We start from the raw sequence: 6,111 nt of genomic DNA on the forward strand, positions 1-6,111 counted from the left end.
GTGTTCTGTCTCCATGTGATGTGTTATGTGTCCGCTTGTCTCATTTTGTGATCAATGGTGCAGCCATGTGGTCATTTTCTAAACTGTCTCTGTGTCCTGTTTTTGTGTGTGCGTGTGTGTGTGGGGTTTTTTTAAATCACATATTCCAATAATCATTTAGTGGTTACTTAAGACAGAGATGGGCAAAAACACATCAGAATATATTTTAACAAAATATATTGTAACAAAATACAAAGACATGCTCATAAAAAGAACACAAATAAAATACGTGTTTTGTCAAAAGGCATGTAATTAAAATAAACGTTATGCATTTTCAAAATAAAAAAATGCTTCATCCAAAAAATCAGCAATGATGCAGAGCAACTGAGTTCAGCAGTATCTGTGAACTGATGGATAAGTGGGTTCAGGGAGAGGGAGCGAGGGCATGGAAGGTTTGAGGTGTGGCCATACCAAGCCACCAGACAATTATCTCTCAGTAGTTTTTCATCTGTCTTCTACAGCAGAGTGCGAAGTATACAATGACAGCTGGGGGGGGTCCACTTTTTCTCCAGGGCTATATAGGATAGGATATGTAAATGTTTTGAGGCCCCCTTCCCCCGAACTGACGTTTTTACCCCTTTTGGGGGTGGGGGCAAGTCTTAGGAGGGTCTGACCCCTCCAATCCCCCCTGTAATTCGAACCCTGTTTTCCACTTGATATTATTGGTGTTGCTAACAAGTTGAACGTTGTGATATGCCTACAATCACTTTTTAAAATCACGGTTTTAGTCAGCAAAATTCATAACCTTGCCTGGGTATACAGACAACCAAGTCTAAGACAAATCTAAAACGAGTCCAGCAGCACAGATGGTGATGTGCTTTACATTGTCTTCATGTATGTAGTATTATAAGAGTGCTGTTACATCGTCTTGATGTACGTAACACTATAAGAATGTGCAAACGTGGTGGAAAATTGCAATACTAGAGTTGAACTGTCAATGAACGACACAACAAAAGCAGCTGCAGGAAGCTTACATTATATCCCATGCATCTCTGGAATGGAGGCTGTGGTTCAACCTGTTCAATGACTCTCCTGAGTCATTTTTAGATTAGTAATGTATGGGCTGGTGTTGCAACGCAGTATTTCTTTGACTCATACTAAGGCTGTCATGATATCAGATTTTCGCTCCACAATTATTGTGGCCAAAGGAATTCACGATAGCGATATTATCACAATATCTATAGAAAATTTGAACAAAATAATACTAATAATGCTACCAGTTACATTCATTTTTAAATTTGTTTATTGTTTGTGTTGTCTCTTTTTTGGCAAATGAATTACATTCAAAATACGAGTGTAGTTGAGGCTGTAACCATAACTGTACAAAAGCGTATGAATTACACTTCTTAATGGATAGTGAAAAGGCAACCAGATGAACTGATAAACAAAATAAACAAAAGATCCCCAAGGCTCATCATCTGCCACAAAACAATGTCTACTGAAACAAAATCACTTGCGCAAGAGAGCTTGCGCTTCTACTCCCGCAGTTTTCACGATATCATTCCCATTCCAGCGGTAACAAGTCCATCCTGATGTCCAGTAGTGTGCTTGAATGTGCTAATTGATCCGTCCACTCGTTTTTTTAATTGCCGTTTTTAATCATTAATTTCCCATTAAGAACGAAACCGGGGTTCACGAGGATTCAGTGGAAAAACAAGACGCAACACATCGTTTAGCTCCTGTTGTAATGATTGTTTGACATGCATGTTTGGTATTTTGTAGGAACACTGTAGCATCAGGCAAGCAGATGTAATGTACTGTTAAACCGTTGTAATGGAAGTCATTTTACGTGTTTCGGTTTTAACAATACTATTTGTTTTTTTAGTTATTAATGTGCTTGCTGAATGTACATAGCCTGACGAGTGTCTCGTGACCTGCTGGGTAAACAAGCTCACGTATCCGGCGCTTCGTTGTCTGTGGCTGAGAATCACTGGTTCTTTGTAAAAGGTAGCCTACACAGCCTTTAATAGGAATATAGGAATATGATCGGTCCACTCGTTTTTTTTAAATTGCCGTTTTTAAATGCTTATTTTCCCATTGAAAATTAATGGGAAAAGTTTTGGGTCCCAATGCTACGACGAGGGATTGCACACAGCAGCAGTCGATGGTTGGATTCAGTGGTCTTTTGCTCCGTGACTACACTTCAGCTGGAGACAGATCCAGTATTTCTACAGTTAAGACTCGATGATGCTGCGGCACAATCACATTCACATTTTCTCGCGGAAATGCACCTCTAGGTTATGATATTATCATTTGTGTATTATTAACATGATATCAATATTTTATTTTTAAATATCACGGTTATTGTCTATACCGGTATATCATCACACCCCTAACTCATACCATACCAGTTAATCAGGTACACCACCGTGTTCATGAAAATAGATGTTTCCCTAAAGACAATGAGACATATTGCTGTGGCTTTCTGTGAAAAGCAAATAGACATGCATTTAGGGACTCATTTACTGTTTGGCTGAATTTTTGAAATAAATAAATAAAGACCTAACTGACTGGGCACCTTGTGATCATTAATACCAAGTGCACTGAATCCATTATATTAGAAATGGCCTCAGGACAGCAGGTAAGAACCACTGGGTTAAAGCAACAGATGGTCATCGGATTACACTCCTCTAAGCTAAAAAATAAAAATATTTTTGTTTATACATATAAATATAAAAATATTTATCAACAAATTGCGGTTGCACTGCACTAAAACAAGGGAAGTACCCATAGCTGCTCTGTGGTCCATCTCCTGGCCAATCCTGACTCTGACATTTAAATAAAGAAATAAATAAGAAGCGGTAAGCATTCTCTCAACAGTACACACAACGACGTCTTATAAAATGTACAAGAGGTGCATGGATAGTTGCACTCGCTCCTTCAACATTTTTAACATTCCAGGCAATTACGTCAATAACACTGAAATCTACGTCAAGAATGAAATTCCAACTATATACTTGACAGGTACATTATGCGCCATTCACACCTTAATTTCCATCAACAACAAACGACACTCCCTCAGGAACACCCAAAACTCAGAATTTTAGTATTCACGCAACAGTCAGAAACTCACGTAAGCCACTAATTTACCATCAACATGTGCAGAACTGATGGACTGGTGACCTGACCGAGAAGGGTCTGACTGGAGAGCCACAGAGCCGCAGTTTCACGCCAGCAGTTTCAGGCCAGTGGCCGATTGTCTAGCCCTAACCCTAACCTTCAAGTGTTAGCGCATGCGCTGAAAGCCAGTGGCCTGAAACTGCTGGTGTGAAACTGTTGTTAGGCATAAAACTCTACACACACCACTGGGGGACCTGACCAGGGTGTTTCCCCACCTTTCGCCCAATGAACGCTGGGAAAGGCTCCAGCACCCCCGCGAGGATAAGCGGCTTAGAAAATGAATGAATGAATGTGCAGAACCGTAGGTCTCCAGAAACACCACTGGGTAACACTGACCTATATTGTAAAAGGTTAGTAACTCCTGATTCCGTTGGTGTCACGTTACAAGGATTTTATTCTCAAGGCCACCTAAATCACTACATAACATTGGCCTACACTTTACAGAGCCTCTTTTCTGACTCCCTGTGGCGTGTGCTATATTACAGTTACAGCTTAAAAACCATGAGAAGAAATCAAGCTGTCTTAATATATTTTTTAACCTGATCTTCTCTGGCTAGAGTCCAAATCATCTTTGTCAACACTCCTGTGCAAAAAATACATTCTGTGTCACAGCAGTACTGACATCTGATATATTGTTGTTTTGGGAAGATGAGACATGCCTCTTATACAAAAAAGATCATACATTCGACTGTAGTTCTGTTACTTAATCACCTCTTGTACGCGGGGATGATCAACCACACAGAAATCCACAAGCTATAAGCACAGAAGAGCGTGCGCTGAATGAAGATCAATTCATGTGATTAACAGTACAGAACAATAAACTGGCTCTTGGTATGGTGGTAAAGAAGGTGCCCTGGTGGCTAGATAGCAAAACTACCTCTGTTAATTTCTTTGTGTGATCTACATTACAGAGATGAAGTGCAAAGAATCTGTTTTTTTAAAAAAAAAAGCAAGATACAGATTTTGCTCTTTAATCTGTTTGCCGAATGAATGACTAATGACTGAGTAATAAATATCTGTTTGTTGATTCACTGCGAGTTTCTGATGTTACTCTTCACAACTAATGTTTCCATTTCCTCAGTGCATGTAATTGACTAGTACCTCTGCAGATTTATCCAATATGTAATATGTTGTAATGTGTTTCCCACTCATTTCTGTGTACATTTAATCAACAAATCAATTTCAGCAGCTTTGATCTAGTTCTGTGAATCATTAACTGAAGGTTTGCAAGATCACTAATATGTCTACTGCTGTCATGTCTCTAAGGCTAATTAACTGACAACATAAAATTAGGAATATTTGATTCACAATCTAAAACCGTGGAATAAGAGACGTCTGGCTGCAGATCTTACCTGGGAGCTCCAGCTCCATTCTAACAGCATCCCTATGCAGTGAGTCATGTTCACCCTATTCCCATGTCATTTTCACAAAACTATTCAAAGGATCTCACAAAGCTACACTTACAGCAAGGCATTCATGTTTCAATATGTGGAAGAATTTCACCATTTGAGTTTCAGTGCTATGAAGGCCAATATCTAGGCCTATATCAGTGTGAATATATAGTTGCATTTGTTGGTATTTAACAAATTATATTAGGTTCTCAATCTTACACTTCAGCAACTCCAAATTTCTTCTGCTTTAAAATAAAAAAACACAACTTTTGTTTCTTATCTTTTTTTTTATTATTTTGCCATGCTACAAAAAATAGGGTGTTGGCACTGATGGCATATGATGTAATGATGTAAATATCACAAAATACACGATAAGGGTTTTGTTTTCCATCTTTTAAAAAATACAAACCTTTTGGTAAACTAATATCAATACCTGAAAATATCAAATATCAAAAAATCACTTTGAGTAAAAATGTTTGTTTTGTTTTTTTGTGGTGTGTAACATAGTAGAAGAAGCCTTCCAGACATGACACTGTCCTTTGTCAGGTCTGTGAGACCGAGGCCCAAAAAGAGGGAAACCAGTAATGCTTACCTCATCAATGACTCAATTTTTTACAAAAGAATTTGGCAATGTTTTTCAATTTATACTACCTATTTAATTGGCTTAATAAACAATTCTATTAAACTACCAAATGTTTTATACAATTCCTATATTTATGCATTCTCAAATGTAGGTAGAAAAAAATTATAATGCAAATTACAGCATATAATAAATTTGTACAATATGATACACTGAGAAAAGTAACAGGACACACTGGAATCCAGATTCCTATGAAAATGTCTGTCAGTTCCATATGTAGTAAACTTGGTTATCATAAGCCTTTAAGGACACTTGACCATACTTGGACATTCTTGTCTAACAATCTAATATTTCAGGGCTGTAGTGGGTTCATTTTCTGCAGAGGAAATGGATAACTTGCGACGTGTTTTGTGTAATGCGCATGCAGAGAGTGAGGAACAAAACTCGGCGTGGCTAAAGTAATATATCTGAAGTACCAACCAGTTAAGAGCATCTTTACTGTAGTATTTACCTCATTTTGACATGGACTGCCCTGGCTAAAGTGACTATAGTGTACCATGTGATTCTCATGTCCCAACATACCATAATGAGCAACGTACCACAAAGAGTAGTGAAAATGTGTCGAACCTTTGATTTGGCAAAATGAAAAATGTACACTGACTAGAAACACTTTTAGTGAAGTGTCATATTATTATTATGTCAGAAATCCAAAGAGTGCTTATGGTAAGTACCTGGTCATACAGTTCTTTTTCAGGTAAGCTTTTAGTACACAGTGTAACTTCTATAATATTTTTTTTTGTCAAGGGGATTCATCTTTGCTTTTCCTAAGTGTCTCAGGATTAAAAATGTTTAGATGTCTCTGCAGCCCTTCCGCCTTTAAAAGATGTACCCCTGCCCCACCTCCAGACAGTTCATAGACAGAAGAATGTGCGTTGTGTGTGTGTGTGAGTGTGCGTATGTGTGTACATATACCTATGACAC

The sequence above is a fragment of the Chanos chanos genome, chromosome 1 (assembly GCF_902362185.1).
Source record: "Chanos chanos chromosome 1, fChaCha1.1, whole genome shotgun sequence".
Lineage (NCBI taxonomy): Eukaryota > Metazoa > Chordata > Actinopteri > Gonorynchiformes > Chanidae > Chanos > Chanos chanos.